This window comes from Lithobates pipiens, unplaced genomic scaffold (genome assembly GCF_037356315.1).
Source record: "Lithobates pipiens isolate NorthernLeopardFrog02 unplaced genomic scaffold, aLitPip1_a1.2 Scaffold_19, whole genome shotgun sequence".
In the NCBI taxonomy this organism is placed as follows: Eukaryota; Metazoa; Chordata; class Amphibia; order Anura; family Ranidae; genus Lithobates; species Lithobates pipiens.
The window spans coordinates 521,355,788-521,383,336 of record NW_027507764.1 but is presented as its reverse complement, the minus strand read 5'-3'; the positions used below and the strand labels follow the sequence as shown (position 1 = coordinate 521,383,336).

General features: G+C 48.2%; 8 pseudogenes; all 8 read left to right on the top strand.

Annotated features, from left to right (window-relative positions):
• The first annotated feature begins 4,431 nt into the window (after positions 1–4,431).
• LOC143999224 (5S ribosomal RNA) lies at positions 4,432–4,550 on the top strand (annotated as a pseudogene).
• Positions 4,551–17,361: 12,811 nt separating this feature from the next.
• LOC143999963 (5S ribosomal RNA) lies at positions 17,362–17,480 on the top strand (annotated as a pseudogene).
• Positions 17,481–18,402: 922 nt separating this feature from the next.
• LOC143998658 (5S ribosomal RNA) lies at positions 18,403–18,521 on the top strand (annotated as a pseudogene).
• A 304-nt stretch (positions 18,522–18,825) lies between these two features.
• LOC144000035 (5S ribosomal RNA) lies at positions 18,826–18,944 on the top strand (annotated as a pseudogene).
• Positions 18,945–19,895: 951 nt separating this feature from the next.
• Positions 19,896–20,014, top strand: LOC143999529 (5S ribosomal RNA; annotated as a pseudogene).
• A 99-nt stretch (positions 20,015–20,113) lies between these two features.
• On the top strand, positions 20,114–20,232 carry LOC143999403 (5S ribosomal RNA; annotated as a pseudogene).
• Positions 20,233–20,553: 321 nt separating this feature from the next.
• On the top strand, positions 20,554–20,672 carry LOC143999010 (5S ribosomal RNA; annotated as a pseudogene).
• Positions 20,673–20,772: 100 nt separating this feature from the next.
• LOC143999356 (5S ribosomal RNA) lies at positions 20,773–20,891 on the top strand (annotated as a pseudogene).
• The last annotated feature ends 6,658 nt before the right edge of the window (positions 20,892–27,549 follow it).

Genomic DNA, 27,549 nt, shown 5'->3' with positions numbered 1-27,549 from the left:
TTTAAAAGGTTTTAAAAAGATTGTTTTGTGTGAATTTTGCTTTAACGTAAAATTAGCTGTAGACATTATATCTATGGTTACGTTTACAATGATTTAGAGATAGTAATCTCTATAATATAATAATAATAAGTATATTGAGGCAGTAAATATAAATACAGATAAAGTGAATACACAAAAGGGATCAAGAGATTGTTGCAAAGTAATATCCTCATTAAGGCCGATTGTCGGAATAGCAACATAACACGAAATATGAGCACGGCTAAAATACAGAAAAACAGTACATTATTTAGGAGTACAGTAGAATATAGTATAAATTATTTAAGATTAAATTGACTTAGCCTGAAAAAATCTAAGTTTAAATCGTTGAGTAAATCGTAAATTTATCAGCTAAGTTAACTCTGAGATTATGATTAATTTGACAATTCCATTACGCGGTCCATTTTCACTGGTATAATCATAATGTAATATCAGTAATTGCTATCAGTAAATGTTAAAATTTTAGACAGTTTACATTAGGATGTGGAATTGATATGGATTTAAAAGCGGTACATTAATTTTCTGAAGCATATGGCAGAAAGACGGCTTACACTGCTTTTCTCACATTTTGCTGCGGTAAAAAGAAATGTTTTGTCACTGTGTTTTAACTGTGCAATGATCCTAGTGCAGAGAGATACTCAGTTAATGTCAGAGATACTCGGTTAATGTCAGAAAAGCAATAAAAGTTTTTACATCGTTAGCGAGCGATAGTTACATTACTCATAATATGTGCAGCATGTCTGGTAGCAAATGGATGGTTTTGTGAACATTTTGAATTACCGTACAATTAGCGGTAGACCTCATCGAAGTGAATAGATTTAACTGGTTTTGAGATAGTACTCTCAATTTCTAATAATAAATAAAGCAAAATAAGTCAGGATGGTGTGTCGTCAGTGGTGATATCAAAGTGACAGTTGATGTGGAGAATTACAAATATGCAAAATAGAGCAAAAGAGTGCAAAGTTTATTTTGTTAAGTCATTGACTGATAAGTAATTTTTTAAGTTATTGGCCGTTATTGTTTTGGCAGTACATGGTTTATTTTGATGTATGATAGTTTTATTGCATGCTTGATGTGGGTGATTAAAATCGTGTAGTCTATATTTAGCATAAGAATGAAAAGGCATAACATGGCAATGAGACAAACTCCATTAGAGATGCGAACTAGATGAAATGATGAAATGTGTCTGTATATCCAAGATTGTCTATTGTTATCACTTAGCCTACCCTCTAAATTCACTAGCCTCTCTATATACACGAGCATGTTTTCTGTTTCTGTATACATTACTCTGTCTTCTTTACACCCTGGCCTGTCTTCTATATACACTCTGTTATACACTAGTTTCTCTGTATACACTAGCCGGTCTTCTGCATACAAAAGCCTGTCTTCGGTATACACTAGCCTATTTTCTGAAAACACTAGCCCGTCTTCTGTATGCCCTAGCCTGTCTTCTGTATACATTAGTCTCTCTGTAAAAACTAGCATCTCTCTATACCCCAAACTGTCCTCTGTAAACACTTGTCTCTCTTTATAGCCTGTCTAGCCTTTCATCTGTACACACTAGCTTCTCTGTATACACTAAACAGGCTTCTATATAAAATAGCTTCACTGTATGCACTAGCCTCTCTGTATAATCTAGCCTTTATTCTGTATTCACTAGCCTTTCTTCTGTATGCTGTAGTCTTCTATATATACTAGCTTCTCTGTACACCCTTGCATCTCTATAAACACTGTGTAAACTAGCCAGTCTTATGTATACACTCGCCGACTGTATACACCAGACTCTCTGAATACACTAAACCCTCTGTATACCACATCCTGTCTTCTGTATACACTAGACTGTAAAAATTAGCTAGAATACACCAGCCTGTCTTCTGTACCCACTAGACTCTCTGTATAAACTACCCAGTCTTCTGTATACACTATCAGCTTTGATGTATACCCAAGCCTATCTTCTGTATATGCACTGTCCTTTCTGTATACACTCGACTCTCTCTTTACACTAATCTCTCTATATACACTAACATCTTTGTATATACTAGCCTCTCTTTAAACTAGCCTCTCTGTGTACCCCAGCCTCACTGTTTACTCTAGCATCTCTGTATACTCAAGCCTATCTGCATGCACGAGTCTGTATTCTGTATTCACTAGCGTTTCTTCTGTATGCTGTAGTCTTCTTTATATACCAGCTGCTCTGTACACCCTTGCATCTCTGTAAACACTGTGTAAACTAGCCAGTCTTATTTATACACTCGCCGACTGTATACACTAGACTCTCTGAATACCTAGCCTATGTTCTGAATACACTAGCCCGTCTTCTGTCTTCTGTATGCCCTCTCTGTATAAACTAGCATCTTTCTATACCCCAAACTGTCCTCTGTAAACACTTGTCTCTCTTTATAGCCTGTTTAGCCTTTCTTCTGTACACACTAGCTTCTCTGTATACACTAACCAGGCTTCTATATAAAATAGCTTCACTGTATGCACTAGCCTCTCTGTATAATCTACCCTCTCTTTATACCCTAGAGAGTGTTCTGCATACACTAGCCTCTCCGTAGAAGCCAGCCTTTATTCTGTATTCACTAGCCTTTCTTCTGTATGCTGTAGTCTTCTATATATACTAGCTTCTCTGTACACCCTTGCATCTCTATACACCAGACTCTCTGAATACACTAAACCCTCTGTATACCACAGCCTGTCTTCTGTTTACACTAGACTTTAAAAACTAGCTAGAATACACCAGCCTGTCTTCTGTATCCACTAGATTTTCTGTATACACTACCCAGGCTTCTGTATACACTGTCAGCTTGGATGTATACCCAAGCCTGTCTTCTGTATACACTAGTCTCTCTATATGCACTGTCCTATCTGTATACACTCGACTCTCTCTATACACCAACATCTTTGTATATACTAGCCTCTCTTTAAACTAGCCTCTCTGTGTACCCCAGCCTCACTGTTTACTCTAGCATCTCTGTATACTCAAGCCTATCTGCATACACGAGTCTGTATTCTGTATACACTAGCCTCTCTTTAAACTAGCCTCTCTGTATACCCCAGAATAACTGTATACTATAGCCTCTCTGTATACACTAGCATTTCTGTACACATCACCCTATCTGTATTCACTAGCCTCTCTGTATACCCCAGCCTGCCTCTCTCTATACACTAGCTTTTCTTCTGAATATAATAGTCTCAGTCTCTCTCTATAACCAAGCCTGTTTTATCTATACATTAGCATGTGTCCTGTATACACTAGCCTGTCTTCTTTATTCTCTAGCCTACCTTCTGTATACCTTAGCCTCTCTGTATAAACTAGCCTTCCTTCTATATACACTGCCATTTATGAGGTAAACAAAGAGTCTAGTGTACATAAACGACAGGCTAGAGTATAAAGAGAGGATAGGGTATACAGAAGAAAGCCTAGTGTATACAGAACACAGGCTAGTACCCTGAGCCTGGGTGAGAGAGGATGAGGAGCATTAGGAGGGCTTGGTCTTTCACATCCGACCAAGCCATGATGTGGCTCAACACGTCCAGCTGCCGAAAATAAGGACAAGCGTGGGAGGCACACAACACCCACTGTAACAGTGCTAGGTTCCTGCATTACAGAAACAGAACACCAGCAATAAGGGGTATCTTCAGGTGTATACTGTGCAGGAGGCACACAACACCCACTCTAACTTCTGCACTGCCGATGCCTGTATTGCAAAAATTGAACACCAGTAATAAAGGGTAGCTTCAGGTGTGTACTGTGCAGGAGGCACATAACACCCACTGTAACAGTGCTAGGTTCCCAAGCAGTAAAGACACTGTCCCTGCCTATCGTCCTCTTTCCCTGACCGCCGCAACACACTATACAAGGCCGCCGCGCTGGCTGCCTTATATAGTGTGGGGTGTGTACTAAACCCCCTTGAGCTATAATTGGCCACAGGAATAATGCCTGTGGTCAATTGTGGCTCTCCTCTCAGAGGATGTCACATCTGTTCTTATTATATAGAACTTATTATGCTCCTCGTAAACTTTTTCAATTTGGCCGAACGGCCGGACGCAAGTTGCCCCCGGTGCGGGAACATGGGGGGAGACATGATGCACATGTTTTGGAGATGCCCGAAGTTGATCTGCTACTGGACGGAGGTGACAGGAACCATTGATCGGGTGTTTGGAACCTCCACCAGGATGGTGGCGAAGTATTGTCTCCTGGGATTAGTTGAAGGAGTTGGAAACCCGGGAAGCAGCCAGATGGCAGTTCTGAGATGCCTATTTCAGGCAAGTAAACTGATTGCCCAACCCTGCTTAGCCTCCAATGTTGGCATTGACTTGTTTTTTTTAGCTTGTTTCCCAAGATCACCATGTTGGCGTTTGTCAAGATGGTTGAGAGTGCCCAAAGAGATCGCCTATGGCCCCATCCCCTTGAAAGTGCCCGATCTTGTCTGATCTCGGAGGTTAAGCATTGTCGGGCCTGATTAGTAACTGGATGGAAGACCGACTGGGAATACCAGGTGCCGTATGCTTATTTCTTGATCATACATCACGGGACACAGGATCATTACATAATGAGTTATATAGGCACCTCTGGTGATGGGACACTGGTTAACCCCCAAATAAGGAGAATTCCTTCCCTATATAACCCCTCCCATATGGGAGGCACCTAATTTTTCCCTTTGCCAGTGGTGGTTGGTCACATAAAACATGTGCTATGAAGAAAGTTCTGTGCAGGTCCCTGCGGGGGCCTAAGGGCTACAACAAACCGGATCCATATCTCGGGCCGATATTTTGACTCCCAAGATGATATGGTACCCGGGCCTCATCATCTGAAGAAACGAGGTTTTGCCTGTAAGTCCTCTCCTATTGGAAGACTGGGCTCTGGGAAAACCAGACTTACTGTACTATTTACATAGTGGCACGAAAGTTTCTGGCAGAGTCTTTTACAAGGTCCAGGTAGGAGGTTCTTCTGAGAAGGAACCTCAAAAAAAACCTGAAGGTTGGCACAACTCTGCCCGCCGTGATGGGTGAAGGCTGGAATCTGTCTGTTTTCAGCAATTCCTGCGGCGAGGACAGGTAAGGAAAGTTAATCCTGTATAAATTATATTATGGATTTCTTCATTGAGTAGTTGTATGTCTTACTTGGTTTCCACCACTAGGGGGAGTAAGAGCAGCCTGATGCATACTTACATGCCTTTCAGATACACACGTTCAGTGAAGCCTGGTTCTCCCAGATGACTCATGTCTCCACTGCAATCTCAGCCACAATGAAGATAATACGTAGTCTGGGGGTCCCAGACAGCTCCGATGGCAATTCCCTTCCCCCCTGGATACCGGCAGTCCTCGTACACACACACCAAGCACGCTTCCGTGCTAATGGAGGAGGCGGGAGTGTGTTTGCGAGCCGCGTCGTTCGGTGTGCACGGCGCTGTACTGCGCAGTTTTACAGCCCAGAGCGTCAGGGGGCTGTAAGTGGAGACACAGGAGCTGTGGGCAGTAAGCATCCCAAGGGATTGGATCCAGGCAAACCTAAGACAAACCTACTCAGCATCAGGTTGTGCAGTTTAAGCATATGTATTTATTGTGAGACTTTAAGCACAACAGTGATTGCACTTTGTACTAGTACCTCTGCTTTGTAGCTTAGGACTATGTCTCCTTGTAAGAGGGTCTCAGGGGGAGATAACAAGGACACTGGTAAGTCACCGCCTAGGTCTAGGGGTTCTAAAAATGCCTGTAGGTTATCATCCCCCCCTGCAAGACTGGAGTCAGCCTCACAGGATGAGTCAGTGCCCCTGTCAGGATTTGCAGCCTCTCCTGATATTTCAGCCCCGGTATACATCACTGAGGACTCCCTTAGGGCTACATTGGAAGGTTTTGAAGGGAGAATCATGAATTTTATTTCAGCTTCCCTGAAAGAAATCAGGAAAAGGGGTAGATCCCCTCCCTCTGCTGAGATTCCTCTTTCAGATGACACTTCTGACAATGAGGAGAGATCCCTATCTTGGGACAGGTATCTTGAGCAGTCGGATGAATCAGAGGAAGAGGAGAGAGTCCCCTCCTCCCAGGCGCTCAGAAAACAGGTGCAGTATTATACTGAATTGGTGCGTACCACATTCAGAATGCCTGCTGCTGAGATCGCTACGTCCTCTGTTTCTTCCCTGGGAGTCAGGAAAATCCCACAACCTGCCTTTTCCTTTCCAATTAATCCCTTAATGGATAAATTGTTGTATGAGGATTGGGGACATCCCGATAAACTGTTTGCTCCTCCTAAAAGGTTTTCTATGCTTTATCCTCTGGAGGAAAGTTTCACCAAGAAATGGGGGGTCCCATCTGTCGATGCGGCTGTTTCTTGCGTGAATAGAAATCTGACCTGTCCTTTGGATAATGCTCAGGTATTTAAAGATCCAACTGATAAGAAGCTGGAAACATTATTAAAAGCCTCCTTTTGGGGGGGCGTGTCCTGACCATGGAGGAGTGAGGAAGTGCTTCACCTCAGCTCCGCTCCATCGCCGCACATATCAGCTGCCCTCAGCGGGGAAATCCGATCCACATCACCGGGCTCAATGTCCCAACGATCCCGGCAGTCTTCCCGACCGCCGCAGGGTAACAAGAAGCGGCAGGGACAGCTGGATCAGTTCTTCCCGGCCCCCACAGACAGGGCCGCGATGGACCCAATATCGACCGGGAAACTTCAGAAAGCTGGGAAATCCTCACAGCCTGCTACAGCGACGCCTTCCCAGTCGACCGGACCGTCTCCCCTGGCTTCTCTGGTGCCCTCCGCAGGATCGGTAAGCAATTCGGCCCCCCCTGCATCCCCCGGGTCCCTGGATGGCCGCTCAGAGGTCTCAGACCTCATGGGAGATGACACAATACGCCGCCATATTATGTCTCTCCCCACCAGAGAGGACCTAGAAAAGTTCACTAGCAGAGTGGAGAAGGCTTTCACCGCTGATATTGCCCAGCTTAAAGCTGATACTACACATCTGGGTCACAGAGTGGAGGCCCTGGAGGAAAAACTAGAGGAGACTCTCCCCGCTATTGCTCTGCTGCAATCTAGGTGCCAAACACAAGACCATCAGCTTGAGGTACTGCTGGGGCAATTGGATAATGTTGAAAACCGCAGCAGGAGGGCCAATATCAGGATCAGGGGGCTCCCGGAGGCTACTGGACCCAGGGATATTGTCCCCACTCTGACTGATATCTTTAGGGACATATTGGGACTCCCAGCCACTGCTCCTATTGAAATAGACCGAGCCCACAGAGCACTGCGCCCCCCGTCTCAAGACGCTGACAATCCCAGGGATATAATCTGTAAACTTCACAAATATACTATCAAGGACCGGATTATGAAAAAAGTGCGGGGTAAGCCCTTTTATGATTTTGATGGTGCTCGACTGACTTTCTATCAGGATCTCTCGCGGCGCACCCTCATGCGGCGGAGAGCCCTTCGCCCGCTCCTTTCTGTGCTCCAGGCTGCAGGACTGTCCTACCGCTGGGGCTTCCCCTTCTCTCTGCATGTGCTTAAGGATGGCAGGTAGGTGACCCTGTGCACAAAAGACGATCTTCCACATTTTCTATCCTCTCTGGGGCTGAATCCCATGGACTTTCTGGATTGGAGAGGACCCCCGAGCGACTTGCTTGTCCCCCCCCCTTCCTCACAGATGGTCTACAGTCACACGCAAGCATCGACGGAGGGACAGACATAGTTCAACCCGCAACTCTTCAGTGGTTCCTTCTACCACCCGAGACTGATACCGAGCCTGGGCTGTGTGATAGACGGCTGATTGCGGACTTTTTCTACTATGATTGCTGGTGTCTGGGCCTCCCCCCACGGGAATTGTAAATGGGATGTTTTGACCCTGTACCCCCCCCCCCCGGGTGTTCCAGGGACCTGGATGTGCCCTATGCGGCCGAAGACTGTGGCTGCCGTGGCCGCAAGAATTTTTGGTGACTTCTCTCCAGCCCTTGTTACTGTTTGACTATCAGATTAGGCCTACAGGGCGGAGAATGTTTACATTCCCAATGTTGGAAGGTGGTCTGCCACGGCGCCCCCTTTTTCTTCCCTTTGCGGGGCACCAGGGGTGGGGGGAGGGGGGGTTTTTAATGTGTTTTGGTTTCTGTTTTTATTTCCCCCTTTTCTTTTGCCATCGTAGCTACCTCCGTGACCCCCCCCCCTCCGCTGTCTGCAGTTTGCTGTGCGGCTACCGTGGCGGGGGGGCCTCTGCCAGGGATCGGCCAGACTCCACGTCCCCGAATGCAATCAGCCCACACTGGGCTTCACCCCTATTTTCCTCCTCTTTTATTTTTTACTTTTGTTGCTTTTTTGGATCGGTTTTTCTCCCGAATTGAGGCTATTCTTCTCTCAGATGTGGTGGGCGGGGCGGGGACCTTCCTTTTCCCCCTTGTTTTGGTTTACGTTCCCCACATAGGCCATCCATCCATGGGTTTAGTTCCCTGTTGGGACTTTAGGAGGGGGCTAGGAGCCCCCCCGGATAGTGGGGTGGGTCCCATCTCCTCCCAAACTGCTGCATTGTCTAATTTTGATGTAGCTGTTTTGTTTTTATGTTGTTGGTATTTTTGTACTATTTTTTTGTGTTTTTTATCTCCATATCTCTCCCCTTTTCTTCTCCCTCTTTTTTCACTCCCCCCTTTTCCTAGGAGCCTGCTGTTGCTGCGGTCCTTACACCAGGCGGGTTGGGACGCTTGCCCAGTCCTCCACCCTCCAACTCTCCCATGTCTACACTCCAGGTAATTTCCTACAATTTACGGGGTCTCTGCTCTCCGGGGAAGAGGAACAAATTGTGGTGGGAACTTAAAAAGTTGAAGGCCCAAGTGGTCTTCCTGCAGGAAACACATTTCACCAGCCATTCCCTACCCAGGTTGCCCACCCATATGTTTAATCAGTGGTTTCACAGTACATCTCCTAAGGCCAAGTCCAGAGGGACTGCCATAGCGTTCCATAAGACGTGCCCTTTTCAGCCAGTGGATAGCAAAATTGACCCTCAGGGCCGATTTGTTTTCCTAAAGGGCACCTTCCTGGACGCTACCCTTGACCTATTGACAGACTTTAAAGCCGGGTATTTAATTTTAGGCGGGGACTTTAATGTCTGCCCGGACCATCTGCTCGACACTTCGAGCACCCGACCCTCACACTCCCATGCCTTTTTCAAACACTTTCGCAAATCACTGCAGGCACACCTTTTACTTGATATCTGGAGGATTTTGCATCCCTCGGGACGAGACTTTAGCTATTACTCGTCCGTCCATGACGTATAACCATGCATAGACCATGTCTATGTTGACCGTCCCACGCTTGAGCTTCTGTAGATGGCATCCATTGGCAGCATCACCCTTTCGGACCATGCACCGGTTGGCGTGACCATTCAATTACCATCTGGTCCCCACAGGGCCTGGACGTGGAGACTGAACGAAAATCTCTTGGATGACTCTGCTGCGGTTGCCAAGGTGTCGGAGACCATCTCCCACTATTTTAGGGAAAACGCCTTGGATGAGATAAGTGCGGGTGTGCTTTGGGAGGGGCACAAAGCCGTGATTAGAGGGGAACTGATATCATTGGGTTCCCAAATCAAGAAAGCACGTCAAGAGGATTTCAACAGGGTTCTGGCCGCCTTACAGGCGGCAGAACTCTCCCATAAGCAGGGGGGGAGCCCAGAGGCTAAGCAGAAGCTTTTTAAATTGCGTGACCTGTTTTTACGTTTATTAGATCGCCACACGTGTAGGCAGGCCAGGCATCTTTCACACAGGTACTATGAACATGGAAACAAATGCGGCCGTATGCTGGCCAGGGCCCTTCGCAAGAAACATGCTCAAGCTTATGTACAGAAGCTCCGTTCCCCCTCGGGTGCCGTTTGGGTCCAATCCAACAAGATTGCCTCGGGGTTCCAGGAATTTTACGCCCAACTTTATAACCTTTCCCCGGCCTCGCCCGCACACGCTCAGCCTCCTAAGTCTGCTGCCATTCAAGAATTTTTAGCGTCGGCGAGAGTCCCTACACTTACGGCGGAACAATGCGTCGACTTGGAGCGGCCGATTTTGCCGGAGGAAATTGTGCTAACGGTGAAATCCCTGCCCAAGGGCAAGAGCCCGGGATCGGATGGTTTTTCAGGTTCCTACTATAAGATCTTCCTGCCCCTCTTAACGCCACATATGTGCACCTACTTTAATTCCATCGCGGAGGGGAAGCCTATCCCAACCGAAGCACTGTTGGCACACATTACGGTGCTGCCAAAAGAGGGCAAAGATCCTACCGTCCCCCAGAGCTATCGACCGATTTCCCTTCTTAACGTCGATATTAAGATTCTAGCAAAAGTCCTGGCAAACAGACTTTGGAGTCTTATGCCCCAAATTATTCACCCAGACCAAGCAGGGTTTATTCGTGGCAGGGAGGCGAGAGATAACTCCATCAGGGCAATCCAACTCATTCATTGGGCACGTAACAGTCCTGATCCTAAACCTTGTATCGTCCTTTCGACGGACGCCGAAAAGGCGTTTGACCGCGTCGACTGGGGGTACTTATGGGTGGTACTGGAGGCTCAGGGGTTGGGGACGCATATGATGTCCTCGATTATGGCCTTGTACTCCACTCCGTGTGCACAGGTGAAGGTGAATGGGGTGCTTTCCTCCCGGTTCCCGATTCGAAACGGCATGAGACAGGGGTGTCCACTGTCTCCTCTCCTTTTTGCCTTGGTACTGGAACCACTGCTCTGCAGGGTGAGGGCGAACGCAGACATTAGAGGCCTGAAGGTTGGGATGACGGAGCACAAACTGTCGGCGTATGCGGACGATGTGCTCCTTTATCTCTCTGAACCCCTGATCTCGTTGCCGGTTCTGTTGAAGGAGCTGAGGACTTTTGGTGAGTTATCCAATTTCAAGATAAACCTTTCCAAATCGGAGATTTTGCCTATTCACCTCGCCCCGCCTCAAGCGGACCACCTGCAATTAGCATTCCCCTTTACCTGGGCCACGTCTTCTATTAAATACCTGGGCATCCAGTTGACCAACTGCTTTGATGCCTTATATGCCGCTAATTTCCCCCCCTTATTACATGCGATCAAGGCGGATTTGTTGCAGTGGACCAAAACCGCTTTTACGTGGTTCGGCCGCATTAATATTATTAAAATGAATATCCTGCCCCGAGTATTATTCTTTTTACAAATGATACCCATCTCCCTCCCTAAACTGTTTTTTACCCAATTGAATAGCATTCTGTCGACATTTGTGTGGAACACAAAGAAACCTAGAATAGCCATGGCCTTGCTGAAACGCTCGAAGCTGACGGGGGGTCTGGGGGTTCCGGATATCCAGAGGTACCACAGGGCTATTGTTCTACAGAGGATACTTAATTGGAAATTTCATACTAAGTCAAAAGTGTGGGTCTCTCTGTAAAAATGGCTAGCTGGGAGAGATTTGGCTTATGCGCCCTGGTTGTCCCCGGAATATAGGGGGTTATCGGTGGATGTCTCCCCGCTCACTGTACAGTCTCTTTTGATTTGGGACAAACTGAACAAGACGCTGGGCCTATCCCCCCCTGTTTCTCCGCTTGCCCTGCTGGGAGGGTTCCTATGGTTCCCGCCAGGGGAGCGGAGGGCCTTTTTTGTCCCCTGGGCAGCTGACGGGAATGCCAGTTGTGGACAGTTTCTCAGCGGTGGCCAAATGGTCAGCTATGAATCCCTGCAGACCGGGCATGCGCAGACAGCTATGAATTTTTGGCGATACAGGCAATTGCACCACTTTTTTGAAGCCCATGGCCACTTAATCAGGGACGAAGCGCTCCTTACACCATTTGAGCGTTTTTTTGTAGCAGATGAACCCACTCCCCACCTGATCTCCGAATTATATCACTTGCTGGGCTGTGTTACCGAGGTCGCTAGACCGACATACATACGGGTCTGGGAGAGGGAGCTACAACTTGACTTTTCCGCGGCCCAACTGTCCCACCTCTACAAACTCACGTACGCTAGCTCCATGGAGTCCAAAACCCAAGAAACTAATTTTAAAGTACTGTCTCGCTGGTACAGAGTGCCGGCAGACTTAACACGTATCTACCCTTCGGTATCGGACCGGTGCTGGAGGGAATGTGGCCAATTGGGCACCCTCCTTCATATTTGGTGGGATTGCCCACGAATCAAGCCATTCTGGGAGGACATCCGATCCCGCATAGAGGCAGTTTTGCATCTTGATGTGCCACTGTCTCCGGCCAACTATCTTTTGCACATTCCTCCGATCCCGATTGGTAGATACAAAAAAAGCCCTCTGCCGCATCTGTTGAACGCGGCCAGACGTCTTATACCGATTTACTGGAAACAAACTAGGACTCCCACAGTGGAGGACTCGGTCAAAAAAGTGAATGACATCAGAGAAGCGGAATATTGGGTGGCAACCTGTAGGGGATACACGGGCTAAGTGTGACAGCATATGGCAATCATGGACAGTCTACATGTCCGAAACTATATACGCTACCTCCAGTCTGGACTTGGCTCTACTGGAGCTAGCGGAACCCTCTTTGAGATCCCGCACACACAATGATGTTCCCACCTAGTGGCTGTTTTTCACCTTCTTGCCCCATGGACGGAGAGACGACTTTGCTGCTGAGACTCGCCTGGTGCTGGACCGCTGCACTTCGCAGGGATGTCAAGTAGGCTCCACCCTCCTCCCTTACCCTATCCCCCAATCCCCTCTCTACCCCTTCTTGCCTCTCTCTCACCCTTCCTACTGTTCTTTTTTACCTTCTTTCTCTGTATTCCACACTATAAGATGTTGCCTTTTATTGACCTACGTGGTATTGAGCTGTGGTGGTGCGTTAGGCTTCCTGTGGGCTGGCTGGCCCTGCGGCCACTTTGTTTGGCTGACGGGGGCAATCCCTCTGTCCGGAGGGGTCCATGCTGGGACGTCCCTCCTGGGCGGGGGGGTTGCTGTGGGCCTGTCCTACCCCCGGGGGACGCTCGGGAGAGGTTGCTGGAGGTGATTGTGCCCCCCTCTCCTGGGCGGCCCCTGGGGGTGGTCCCATGCCTCCCCGGCCTTTTGTATAACGGGAGGTGGGGGACTGGGCTCCGGCCCGTCCTCTCCTTTCCGCTCAGAGGCACCTTGGAGCGGGGCCCTAGCCCACGGAGGCCGGACTTGTGTATGAGCTAGAAGACACTCCAGACGTTCATCTCCACCCGTTTGCCTAATTCATGTGTCTGGTTTGAGCCGCCAACTCTTGGCCACTGGGTCAGTTTTTATGGGTGTCATTGTTTCCTACAGTTTATTTGTTCTTTGTTTGGTCCTGACACACCTGTCTAATGTATACTTAAGTGTGTTTCAATGTCAAAATATCTCAAAATAAAGATTTTACAAAAAAAAAAAAGCCTCCTTTTCCATGACTGGCACTGTAGTGCAACTTACAGTCGCAGCTGTGGGGTTGTGTCAGTTCCTCAAGGAACAGGTTAAGCAGATGCTTGGCCTCCTTCCCAGTGAGGAAGTGGAGAATTATGCAGAAATACCTCAAATTCTGTGTTTCCTGATTGATGCGATTTCGGATTCTGTCCAACAAGCATCTCGTTTGTCTCTCCTGTTGGTACACATGCGAAGGGCCCTATGGCTAAAGAATTGGGCTAGCTGAGCTATCATGCAAGAAGCATTTGATTGGGTTCCCGTTTAAAGGGGAACGTTTGTTTGTAGAAGAATTAGACAAATTCGTCCAAAAAATTTCAGGGGGTAAATCTACTCTCCTTCCAGTCAAAAGGAGCAAACGTCCATCATTTAGGCGTTCTCTCTCTCCCGGAGCATCAAGCTCTAAGCAGTGGTGACGGCCTTCTCAACCCCCCTCTACAGGAAAGGCTCAAGGCCGGGCCCAGGGGCAGAAGAAATCCTGAGGGCGAAAGCCTGCCAAGCAGAGCCCGAAAGCTTCCTTGTGAAGGAGCGCCCCCGCTCGGCCAAGTGGGGGGAAGGCTCTTGCAGTTTGCAGAAGCCTGGCGGGAAGAGATCCGGGATGAGTGGGTGGTCTCTTCGGTATCTCTGGGCTACAAGCTGGAGTTTCAGGAGATTCCACCTTCTCGCTTTCTAAGGTCAAGGATCCCCAGAGACCCAGTAAAGCAAAGACCGCTATTTCTGGCCTTAGATCACTTACTATCCCAGGGGGTGATAGTAGAAGTGGACCCAAAAGAACAGGGTTCAGGGTTTTACTCGAATCTCTTCACCGTTCCAAAGCCAAATGGAAGTGTCAGACCTATCCTGGATCTGAAGGATCTGAACCGTTTTTTACGCATCCGGTCCTTCTGAATACAGTCAATTCGCACTGTGGTCTCCTCCCTGCAAGGGGGAGAGTTTATGGCATCAATAGACATCAAGGATGCATATCTCCATGTGCCAATTTTTCCCGCACACCAAAAGAATCTAAGGTTTGCGGTAGAGCGGCGCCATTTTCAATTTGTGGCCTTGCCGTTCGGGCTAGCTACGGCCCCTCGAGTCTTCACAAAGATTCTGGACCCTCTCTTGGGAAACCTAAGAGCTCAGGGTATAGCCGTCATGGCTTATCTAGACGATTTGCTTCTCATAGAGAAAACAGTAGTGCTCCTGAACCACAGTGTTACCAGAACGCTAGAACAGCTGGAACGCCTAGGTTGGATTATAAACCTAGAAAAGTCGTCCCTACAGCCTGCTACCAGGTTGGAATACCTGGGTATGGTTATCGACACTGCTCAGGGCAAGGTGTTTCTACCAAGGCCAAAAGCCTTGGCCATTGGGGATCTGGTGCGTCTAATTCTGGGCAGAAGATCTTCCCCCATTCGGTTGTGCATGAGACTCTTTGGGAAAATGGTCGCCTCCTTCGAGGCCGTTCCATTCGCCCAGTTCCACTCAAGGCCTCTGCAAAGATTCATCCTTGCGGCTTGGAACAGGAAGCCCCAGTCCTTGGATCTTCCTATGCGTCTATCCCCAGGGACACGCAAGAGTCTCGTCTAACGAGTCTAAGAGTCTCGTTACAAACCGAGAATTTGCTGAAAGGCAAAACTTTTCTTCCTCTTCCATGGAAGATTATTATGACAAATGGCAGCCTGACAGGCTGGGGAGCAGTGTTGGAGGAGACGTGCTCGCAGTGGAAATGGTCTGCGATCGAGAAGCTATTGCCCATAAATGTCTTGGAGATCCGGGCAGTTTATATGGCTCTCATAAACTGGTCTTTCAGACCTGTTCGGGTTCAGTCCGACAATGCCACAGCAGTGGCCTATATCAATCACCAGGGCGGTACCAGAAGTCTGGTTGCGCAAAAAGAGGTGAATCGTATACTTGTCTGGGCAGAAAGGCATGTTCCATGCCTTTCTGCAGTCTTCATTCCAGGAGTGGAAAATTGGCAGACAGATTTTCTGCGCCGCCAGCAGTTGTGCCTAGGAGAATGGGCTCTGCACCCCGACGTGTTTTGGAACATATGTCGCAGGTGGGGTACTCCAGACGTAGATCTGTTTGCGTCCAGGTTCAACAGAAAACTGGACAAATTCGTGTCAAGGACAAGAGATACACTCGTTCAGGGGTCGGATGCTCTGACAGTTCCCTGGGATCAGTACAATTTGATTTATGCCTTCCCCCCGTGCCCGCTTCTGTCGCGGTTCCTGGGAAGAGTCTAGAGGGAAACAAAGTCGCTTCTTTTGGTAGCCCCGGCTTGGCCCAGGCGACCATGGTACGCAGAGATCATGAAGTTGGCAGTAGGCAGGCCGTGGATCCTCCCTCTCCGGCCAGATCTGCTCTCACAGGGTCCAATTTACCATGCTGCTTTACACAGTCTGAATTTGACGGTTTGGCTGCTGAGACCCACATTCTGAGAGACCGTGGGCTTTCGGGGCCAGCCCTTTCTACTCTGGTCAATGCCAGAAAGCCGGCCTCCAGGCTTATTTACTACAAAATCTGGAGGGCATATGTTTCCTGTTGTGAACTCAGGGAATGTCATCCTAGAAAGTATGTCATTAGCAGGATCTTGGCCTTCCTCCAGTCAGGCCTAGAAATGAATTTGGCCATAAGCACTATCAAGGTGCATATTTCGGCCTTGTCAGTGTTTTTTCAGAAACCACTTGCATCACATTCCCTGGTGCGGGCTTTCATCCAGGGGGCTATGCGGATAAGGCCGCCAGTCAAACCTCCGGTATGCCCATGGGATCTGAATTTGGTTCTCTCAGCTTTGCAGGGGCAACCTTTTGAACCTTTGCATCAGGCTTCGTTAGTTCTTTTGACTAAAAAATTGGTTTTCTTGGTAGCCATATCCACGGCTAGAAGAGTGTCAGAACTAGCAGCTCTCTCCAGTAAAGAACCGTATCTAATTATTCATAAGGACCTGGTGGTAATGCGTCCCAACAGGTCCTTTCTGCCTAAGGTGGTTTCAGGATTCCATTTGAATCAAGATGTAAGCCTACCATCCTTTTTTCTGGACCCACAGTCTGCAGAAGAAGAATCTTTGCACACTTTGGATGTGGTAAGGGCAATCAGTATTTATCTTCAGGCAACTGCACAGATAAGGAAAACTGATTGCTTATTTATTTTGCCGGAAGGCCCTAGGAAGGGTCAGGTGGCATCAAAATCCACTCTCTCATGGTGGATTAGACAGATTATTTCTCAGGCCTATAGTGTTAAAGGGAAGATCCCTCCTTTTCAAGTAAAAGCGCACTCAACTAGGGCTGTAAGTGCTTCTTGGGCAGTGCATCACCAGGCCTCCCTGGCTCAGATCTGTAAGGCTGCAACTTGGTCATCAGTCCACATATTCACCAGATTCTATCAGGTGGATGTCAGAGGGCAAGAGGATATCGCCTTTGGGCGCAGTGTACTGCAGGCTGCAGTTTAGGTCCTCCGGTCCTTGGCGGTCTATATATTATGATCTGTGTCTCCCTCCCCTCAATCTGAGCATTGCTTTGGGACATCCCACTATGTAATGAAGCTCCTGTGTCCCCTGATGTATGATCAAGAAAATAGGATTTTTATACACAGCTTACCTGTAAAATCCTTTTCTTGAGAGTACATCACGGGACACAGGGCTCCCACCCCTCTTGGGTTTTACGTGGTTTCCTATTGCTTTGCTACAAAACTGAGGTGCCTCCCATATGGGAGGGGTAATATAGGGGAGGAATTCTCCTTAATTGGGGGTTAACCAGTGTCCAATCACCAGAGGTGCCTATATAACCCACTATGTAATGAAGCTCCTGTGTCCCGTGATGTACTCTCAAGAAAAGGATTTTACAGGTAAGCTGTATATAAAAATTCTATTTTTTATGTTGTTGGCGTTGACCTGTTTTTTTTCACTTGTTTCCCAAGATGACCATCTTGGCGTTTGTCAAGAGGGTGAGAGTGCCCAAAGAAAGTGCCTACGGCCAAATCACCCTGAAAGTGCCCGATCTTGTCTGATCTCGGAGGTTAAGCATTGTCGGGCCTGATTAGTAACTGGATGGGAGACCGACTGGGAATACCAGGTGCCGTAGGCTTCTTTTTATGCTGTTGGCGTTGACATTTTTTTTTTTCCGCTTGTTTCCCAAGGTGACCATCTTGGCATTTGTCAAGAGGGCTGAGAGAGCCCGAAGAAATCTCCTACGGCCACATCACCCTGAAAGCGCCCGATCTCATCTGATCTCGGAGGCTAAGCAGGGTCCGGTCTGGATAGTACCTAATTACAGGTGCCGTAGGAATCTTTTTATATTGTTGGCTTTGACCTGTTTTTTTTTCGCTTGTTTCCCAAGGTGACCATTTTAGCATCTGTCAAGAGTTTTGAGTATGTCCCGAAGCATTCGCCTAAGGCCACATCACCCTGAAAGCGCCCGATCTCAGAGGCTAAGCAGGGTCAGGGTCAGGGTCAGATGGGAGACCGCCAGGGTCTATGTTGTTGGCGTTGACCTGTTTTTTTTTCACTTTTTTCCCAAGATGACCATCTTGGCATTTGTCAAGAGGGTTGAGAGTGTCTGAATAGAACACCTATGGCCACATCACCCTGAAAGCGCACAATCTCATCTGATCTCAGAGGCCTAGCAGTGTACGGCCTGGTTAATACCTGTATGGGAGACCATCTGTGAATACCAGGTGCCGTAGGCTTCTTTTTATGTTGTTGGTGTTGACCTGTTTATTTTCGCTTGTTTCCCAAGGTGACCATCTTGGCTTTTAAAAAGAGGGTCGAGAGTGCCTAAAGAGATCACCTACGGCCCCATCACCCTGAAAACACCCGATCTTGTCTGATCTCGGAGGCTAAGCCGTGTTGGGCCTGGTTAATACCAGGATAGGAGAACGTCTGGGAATAACAGGTGCCGTATGCTTCTTTTTATGTTATTGACCTTGACCTGTTTTTTTTTTTTCACTTGTTTCCCAAGGTGACCATCTTGGCATTTGTCAAGAGGGTTGAGAGTGCCCGAAGAGATCACCTACGGCCCCATCACCCTGAAAGCGTCCAATCTCGTCTGATCTCGGAGGCTAAACAGTGTCAGGCCTGGTTAGTACCTGGATGGGAGACCGCCTGGGAATACCAGGTGCCATAGGCTTCTTTTTATGTTGTTGGCTTTGACCTGTTTTTTTCGCTTGTTTCTGAAGGCGACCATCTTGGCGTTTGTCAAGAGGGTTGGGCGTGTCTTGAAGAGAATGCTTACGGCCACATCACCCTGAAAGCACCTGATCTCGTCTGATTTCAGAGGCTAAGCAGTGTCAGGCCTGGTTAATACCTGGATGGAATACCGGATGCCGTAGACTTCTTTTTATGTTGTTGGCTTTGACCTGTTTTTTTTAGCTTTTTTCCCAAGGTGAGCATCTTGGCCTTTGTCAAGAGGCTTCAGAGTGCCCAAAGAGAGTGCCTACGGCCAAATCACCCTGAGAGAGCCCAATCTCATCTGATCTTGGAGGCTAAGCAGCGATGGGCCTGGTTAGTACCTGGACGGGAGACAGCCTGGGAATACCAGGTGCCGTAGGCTTCTCATTATGTTGTCGGCGTTGACCTGTGTTTTTTCCCTTTTTTCCCAAGGTGACCATCTTGCCATTTGTCAAGAGGGTTGAGAGTGCACAAAGAAATTGCCTATGGCCACAACACCCTTAAAGCACCCAATCTCGTCTGGTCTCAGAGGCTAAGCAGGGTTGGGCCTGGTTTGTACCTGGATGGGAGACCGCCTGGGTTTTCCAGATGCCGCAGGCTTCTTTTTATGTTGTTGGTGTTGACCTGTTTTTTTTCGCTTGTTTCCCAAAGTGATCATCTTGGCATTTGTCAAGAGGGTAGAGAGTGCTTAAAGAGATCGCTTACAGCAGCATCACCCTGAAAGCACCCTATCTCTTCTGATCTCGGAGGCTAAGAAGGGTTGGGCCTAGTTAGTACTTGAATGGGAGATGGCCTTGGAATACCAGGTGCCGTATTCTTCTTTTCATGTTGTTGGCGTTGACCTGTTTTTTTTCGCTTGTTTCCCAGGGTGACTATCTTGGCATTTTTCAAGAGGGATGAGAGTGCCCAAAGAGATTGCCTATGGGCACATCACCCTGAAAGCACCCAATCTCCTCTGATCTCAGAGGCTAGAAAGGGTCGTGCCTTGTTAATACCTGGATGGGAGACCGCCTGGGAATACTAGGTGCTGTAGGCTTCTTTTTATGTTGTTGGCGTTGACTTGATTTTTTGTTTGCTTCCCAAGGTGACCATCTTGGCGTTTGTCAAGAGGGTTGAGCGTGCCTGAAAAAAATCTACTATGGCTGCATCACCCTGAAGGAGCCCAATCTCATTTGATCTCAGAGGCTAAGCAGGGTTGGGACCTGGTTAGTACCTGGATGGGAGACCGCCTGGGATTTCTCAATGCCATAGGCTTTTTTTTTAAGTTGTTGCTTGATTCCCAAGGTGACCATCTTGGCGTTTGTCAAGAGGGTTGAAAGTGCCTGAAGGGATTGCCTACGGGCACATCACCCTGAAAGCACCCGATCTCATTTGATGTTGGAGGCTAAGAAGAGTCAGGCCTTGTTAGTACGCGGATGGGAGACCGCCTGGGAATACCAGGTGTCGTAGGCTTCTTTTTATGTTGTTGGCGTTGACCTGTTTTTTTTAGCTTGTTTCCCAAGGTCACCATCTTGGTGTTTGTCAAGAGGGTTGAGAGTGCCTGAAGAGATTGTCTATGGCCACATCACTCTGAAAGCACCCAATCTTGTCTGATCTTGGAGGCTAAGAATAGTCAGGCCTGGTTAGTACCTGGATGGGAGACCACCTAGGAATACCAGTTATTGTAGGCTTCTTTTTATGTTGTTGGCGTTGATTCGTTTGTTTTTTTCCGCTTGTTTCCCAAGGTGACCATCTTGGCATTTGTCAAGAGGGTTGAGAGTGCCCAAAGAGATCGCTTACAGCAGCATCACCCTGAAAAAGCCCTAGCTCTTCTTACCTCTGAGGCTAAGAAGGGTTGGGCCTAGTTAGTACCTGGATGGGAGATGGCGTTGGAATACCAGGTGCCGTATTCTTCTTTTTATGTTGTTGACATTGACCTGTCTTTTTTCGCTTGTATCTCAAGGTGACTATCTTGGCATTTGTCAAGAGGGTTGAGAGTGCCCAAAGAGATTGCATATGGGCACATAACCCTGAAAGCGCCCGATCTCCTCTGATCTCAGAGGCTAAACAGGGTTGGGCCTTGCTAGTACCTGGATTGGAGACAACCTGGGAATACTAGGTGCTGTAGGCTTCTTTTTATGTTGTTGGCGTTGACTTGTTTTTGTTTTGTTTGTTTACCAAGGTGACCATCTTGGTGTTTGTCAAGAGGGTTGAGAGTGCCTGAAGAGCTTGCCTATGGCCACATAACCCTGAAAGCACCAGATCTCGTCTGATCTCAGAGACTAAACAGGGTCGGGCCTTGTTAATACCTGGATGAGAGACCACCTGGGAATACTAGGTGCTGTAGACTTCTTTTTATGTTGTTGGTGTTGACTTGTTTTTTTTTTTGTTTCTTTCCCAAGGTGACCATCTTGGCGTTTGTCAAGAGAGTTGAGAGTGCCTGAAGTTATTGGCTACGGCCACATCCCCCTGAATCTGTTCCATCTCGTCTGATCTTGGAGGCTAAGCAGGGTCGGGCCTGGTTAATGCCTGGATGGCAGACCGCCTGGGAATACCAGGTGTCGTAGGCTTCTTTTTTTTTTCAAATATAATTTTTTCTCCAAACAGGGGAAGACGGTCCCCCGAGTACATAAGGCAACAGAGAAATACAGAGCAAAAAGCAGCTGAACAATACTTGATACAGGTATATTCGCAACTGTGAGTCTGCCTTCCATCAATCATAATGATTCAAGGCACGGATAAAGTACTGTACCAAGATCCAGGGTCACACAAACCCCAGGTCCCTCCGGCATAATCCATCCAGAGGGGGGGGTGGGGCCGTCATTCCCAATTTTCCACTTTTTCCAAAAGAGAGAGTGGGTGGAGGGGGTGAGAGATAGGGGAGGAAGGCAGAAAAGAGAAGGGGTGAAAGATCAGGAAAGGAGAAGAGGGGACGAGACACAATGGCAGCCACTGTCCAAGGGGCCAGTCAAGGAAAGCTCAGAGCATTAAGGTGATAGCAGGCGACATCCTTCCAGCGAGAATATAAAGGTATTCCAGATGTCCCAGGTTTGTTTAAAAAATTCTTGTTTACCTTGTGATGTGAGGATCAAGTCCTCCATTTTTTTTAATGTCCTCTATTTTCCTAAGCCAGTGAGTAATGAAAGGGGGGGAACATTTTTTCCAATAGAGAGGGATGCAGGATTTCGCCACATTTATCACATGCCGTAAAATTTATTTTTTTGTACTTCTTAATGGGAATCTGTCAATGGTGCAAGAGAAAGAATGCAGCCTCTTCCGGGATGGAGAAGTCTGTGAATTTTTGTGTTATGCATCGGATCTCTGTCCAGAAGTCCACCAAGCTGGGGCAGGACCAAAAAATGTGGATCAACGTGCCCTCTTCTTCTCCACACCTCCAGCATATGTTCGAGGAAGAGGGGAATTATTTATGCAGCTTTGATGGTGTCAAATACCACCTGGTGAGAAGTTTAAAATTTGTCTCCTGTATCTTCGTGCACAGCGAGGTTTTGAGAGCCAAAGTGATAATGCGTTGTCTCTGTGCTGGGGAAAACGAGCAATTAAGGTCCTTTTCCCAGTTGGACAGGCAGGTTAAGTGTGGGTGATCTGTTTGAGAGAGAATGTGGACCAAAGGGCCTTCGCTCCTGCATAGAGCCTCAAACTCCGTCTGAGGGCGTGCGAAAGTTTGAGTATTGGGGATGGAATGGAAAAAATGATGTTGTTGCGCCGCTCTCCAAAAAGGCATTTGGAAAAGCCCTGTCGGATCTGTTAGGGTTGAGAAAGAAGGTCATTTTCCATCAATGACGAATTTAGACGCATGGTCTAGGTTGGAATTTCTAAGTGGGTCCCCGGTTCCAAGTTCGGATGGCCACGTATAGGAAATAGGGGGGAAGTCAAAGACGTGAGTGTGTTTTGGGTAGTGATCAGGTGACTGACTTTCAATGAAGCCCCTATAGTGGGATATGACGTCAATTCTGTGGGTAAATCCTTATAGCACCACATGGTGCTTCTTAGCGGAATTTGGGAGTGAGATTGTCCTAGTAGCACCCAGAGCTTAGAAAGTTTGTTTCCATTCCAGTCCAATACACGCCCCAGATGGGAGGCCAGGTAGTAGCATCGCAAGTCAGGGAGAACCAACCCTCCCTGTTGTTTAGACAATGTCAGCTGTGACCACTTAAGTCTGGGATTTTTGTGGGCCCAGTTAAATTGAGTGAGCAGGGATTGAGCTTGCTTAAAAAACGGGACTGGAATCTGGATCGGGAGAGCTTGGAAAAGATAGGTAAATTTAGGGAGTATGTTCATTTTAATGAGATTGCATCTCCTGAACCAGGAATGGAGGCCAGAATGCCACCCGTGAAGCAAACTGCGGATCTTAGTGACAAGGGGTGGGGGGAAGTTCAACATAAACGTATGCGCGTTGTCCTGTGGAATGTAAGTACCTAAGTACTTAAGGGCTGTATGGGTCCATTTAAATCGAAAATTGGACTACAAGTCTAGTAACGTTTGCGGGCGGACTTCGACCCCCATGGCCTCTGATTTCAAGAAGTATCCCGTATATCTGGAATTCCCGAAGGAGATTTGGCAAGGAAACTCTGGGATTCGTCAACGAGAACAGCATGTCATCTACGTAGGCAGATGTCAATAGTACCGATTTGGAGTCGCGTTATGTCTGAGTTTTGTCGAATTGTGGAGAGAAAGGGTTCCAATGACAGTGCGAATAACTGGGGCGACAGGGGGCAACCCTGTCTGGTCCCATTCCCGATGTCAAGGGGAGATGAGAGCACCCCATTCGCTTTGAGTTGAGCTGAAGGGCGTGAGTATATCTTACTTATCCATGCCAACATCCGTTCACTCAGACCTATATGGCGAAGGACCGAGAACATGAATGTCCATTTGACCCGATCAAAAGCCTTCTCGGCATCAGTACTCACGAAAAGACAAGGGGTCCCAGATGACTTTGCTTTATGGACCAGGGTAAGCACCTTAATGGTGTTGTCCCTATCTTCCCTGGTGGGAATAAAACCTAACTGGTCAATATGTATAAGGGACTGCAAGTGCTGTGCCAATCACGTGGCGAGGATTTTAGAGAATCGTTTTAGGACCGAATTTAGGAGGGAAATTGGTCTGTAGCTCCCACATAGGCCCGGGTCTTTGCCCTCCTTAGGTATCAACGAGATGTGGGCTCTAAGGGTATGCTCAGGAAAATCCCCATTCAAGCTCAGAGTATTCAATAAATTCACCAAGCGCGGGCCGAGAATAGGGAGGAAGGTCTTATAGTATTGTGCGATATATCCGTCAGGGCCCGGAGCCTTACCCACCTTCGGAGGTCCCACGGCCATCTGGACTTCTTCCAGTGTGATCGGGTTGGTAGACCAGAACCGGTTACATATCTGTCTATATTGTCCTGTCCGGACCCTGAATCGGGCAGGTTGTAGAGATCAGAGTAGCATTTTTCAAAGACTTTGGCTATTTGGGTTGGGGTAGAGCCCCTCTGGCCATTCTCATCTATCAACTGTTGTATGTAAGAGGCAGATTTCCACTCCTTTTACTGACCTGGCAAAGATTTTTCCGCATTTGTCCCCTGATTCCTACATCAGTTTACGACAAAACTGGAGTACTGCTTTCGCTTTATAATGGAGTAGGTCAGTAATCTGGGTACGGAGTGTCCCCAATTCAATCTCTCAGGTCCGTGAGGGGGCATGTTTATGTTTCGCTTCCACAGAGGCAAGTTCACAAAACATATTAGCAATTTGTTCCTTCCGTGTTCGTTTGATGCGTGCCCCGTGCCTGATAAGTACCCTGCGGAGTACTGACTTGTGAGCCTCCCAAATTATCCCCGGGTCGCAGTCCTGCGTTTAGTTTTCTTGGAAATAAAGGTCCAATTCCCTGGTCACATCTGCTAAAACTTCCGGTATCTGGAGGAGGCTCTCATTAAGGTGCCAGAATAGAGTCCTAGGTGAGGGGTTCCTAGAGAGGGTGTAGGTAAGGGTTACAGGAGCGTGGTCAGACCAAGTAATATGGCCGATGGAGGAAGAGCTCACCAAGTGCAGTTGGTCATGTGGAATCAAGAAGAAGTCTATCCTCAAGTATGATTTGTGAGGGGAAGAGCAAAAAGAGTAGTCCCTTTCCCCGGAGTGTTGCAGACACCAGATATCAACTAATTGGTCATTCAGTAAGCACTTAGTAATCCGCTTTCTAGAGTAAATGAGGAGCGAGGAGCAAGAGGCAGAAGTGTCAACCGATGGCGAAAGGGGACATTAAAGTCCCCACCTAATATCAACTGGCCCTCCCGAAAGTCACATCATCTGTGCAGGGTAGTTCTGAGGAATGTGTCTTGGTGATCATTGGGAGTGTACACAGTGGCAAATGTAAAAAGGAGCTCTCCAATGTGGCCCCTAAGAAAAAGATATCGGCCCCCAGGGTCCACCAGAGAATCCTGGAGAACCGAGGGGAGCCTGCTAGAGATCAGAATGGAGATTCCCTTGGTCTTAGAGGAGGGGTTAGTAGAGTGGTAGACCTTAGCGAAGGATCTTGACCGTAGAAAGGGGAGGCTAGTATTTTTAAAATGTGTTTCTTGTATAAAGGCCACATCAGTACAGGAAGTCTTCAGTTCTCACAGGAGGATCCACCGTTTTTCAGAGGAGTTCAGTCCCTTAACGTTTAGAGAGGTGACCTTGACTGAGTCTGCCATCGCTCCTCGGGGAGGGGAAGGGGGACGTCCGAGAAAAGCAAAGAAAGTTGAACCAAGGTAGGTATTGGGTAGGTAATGGATGGAGGGAACTAAGGGGGAAAAAGGAAGGGCAAATGGAAGGAAAGGTAAGGGGAAAAAGAGGCTGGGCACCTCAACCCCAGGGGGAGAGGGAAATTAAGGGTTGTCCGCACTCAACAGTACAGGAATTGTATACTAAAACAGCACAATTATGCTATAGCGTTTACCAGATGTACACTGGGTTTAAAGCGCCGTCCTACTTGGGTTGGTGGGTAGACAGGTCGGAGAGGGAGCCCCCGGATCCCAGTCTCCCCAGTCCCGGCAGTGGTAAATGTCACGTCTGATACCGGTATGCAAATAAAAGACAATCAGTAACATCATAGAACCAAAAAACAATAGTATAATTAAAACAGAGGTAGAGCATAGAACTGTCAGCACTGAGGGGTCTCCTCAGCTCGCCCTAAATGTAGGCATGCACGAGGGAGCCCGTCACAACAGAAAAGGCATCACAGAATGGGATCCACCACCCCCCGTCCCATACCCCAAAAGTACATGCAGCCCCCGAACAAATGTATTTCTCTCTTTGGCAGATTGTCCTCTTCTTACCCCCTCTCCTCCATCCACGCCCCGGGGGAAAAGGGGGAGGGAAGGGGGGAAAAGAGGGGGGTAAGGGGGGAAAGGGGGAGTGAAAGGGGGAGGGAAGGGGGGAGGGAAGGGAAGGAGGTAAGGGAGGGAAGGGGGGAGGGAAGGAGGGGCAGCAAAGGAGAGGGGACAAACATGCGGAAAGGTCAAGTCCTTTAGCGTGCTCACACCAGCAACCACCCGGACCCCATAAGTTTCAACTCCTCCCCTCCATGGTCACCACATGAAGATGAAAGAGGAGCAGCCCTGGTCGGTGCATGGAGAATCCGGCAGGCAAGGGGCTGGGGCCACCATCCCTCCATCCAACGGGAGACTTCACCCGAGCAGCAGTTCTGGGGCCCGCCAATTAGTGTCTCTCCTGCATCACCATCGGGGGCTGTGTAGAGCATCCAGAGGGAGGCTGGGACCGCCAAAACAGTAAGGGGTAAATCCTCCAGGGGGGTCCAGAGTCAAACTGGAGGGAAGCAGTGTCTCGCACCAATAGGCTCAATAAATAAGTCATCCAGGGTGTCCCCGAAAGCTGCAGAAGGCAATCTCGGCAAAGAGTAGGTGGGGGCCAGAGGGGGGGACGAGGGGCGCAACCAGGGAGAGGGGACACATATGCGGGAATGTCAAGCCCTTCCAGTACAGCGCACTAGGTATCACTCAGACCCCCCAAAGTGCAACTCCCCCCTCTAAGGTCAAGACTCCAGAAGGGAAGATGAGCCGCCCTGGTCTGTACATGAAAGAACCTGCTGCCAAGGGGTTGGGGCCATCATCCCTTCCTCCAATGGGAGATGCCACCTGTCAAGTGGTGCCCCTCCGACAATGTCGTCGGGGTATATGTGGAGCATCCAGGGGGAGGCAGGGACCACCCAAACAGTGAGGGGTAACGCCTCCAATGGGGACCGGTGTCAGACAGGAGGATAGCGGTGTCTTGTACAAGTTGGTTAATTAGACAAGTCATCCAGTATGTTCCTGTGAGCAGCGGAAGGAAAGGTCGGTAAGGATTATGAATGGGTGGGGGCCAGGGAGTGCATAAAACTGCCACCAGATGACCGGGGCCGAGAGGGCAAGGGGATGAAAGTCGGATCTGGTAGGTGGGGGGGGGGGGTGAGGAGTCTCACTCATATTACTCACGTTGGCCATCCCTTGAAGCTGAGCTCTCTGCATACCCAGGATGTTCTTCTGTATAATCTAGCCTATCTGTATACATTAGCCTGTCTTTTGTACACATTAGCCTCTCTGTATCAACTAGCCGGTCTTCTGTATACACTAGTCCGTCCCTAGCTTGTCTTTTATACACATAGTCTCTCGGTATACCCCGCCTTTCTGTATACATCTTTATACCCTAGCCTCTATGTATAATCTTGCCTCTCATTATACCCCAGCCTGTATTCTGTTTACCCAATTTTGTCTTTTATATAAACTAGCCTGTCTACTGTATAACGTAGCTTCTCATTATACCCCGGCCTCACTGTCAGCTTGTCTCTGTACACTAGCCTCTCTGTTTTCCCTAGTCTCTCTGTTTAAAATAGCCTCTCTGTATACACTAGTCTGTCTGTATACTTTAGCAAGTCTGCACACACTAGCCTCTTTGTGTAAAACAGCCTCTCCCTCAGTATAACCTCGCCTCCATCTCTGCATATCCAGTACGTTCTTCTGTATAATCTAGCCTGTC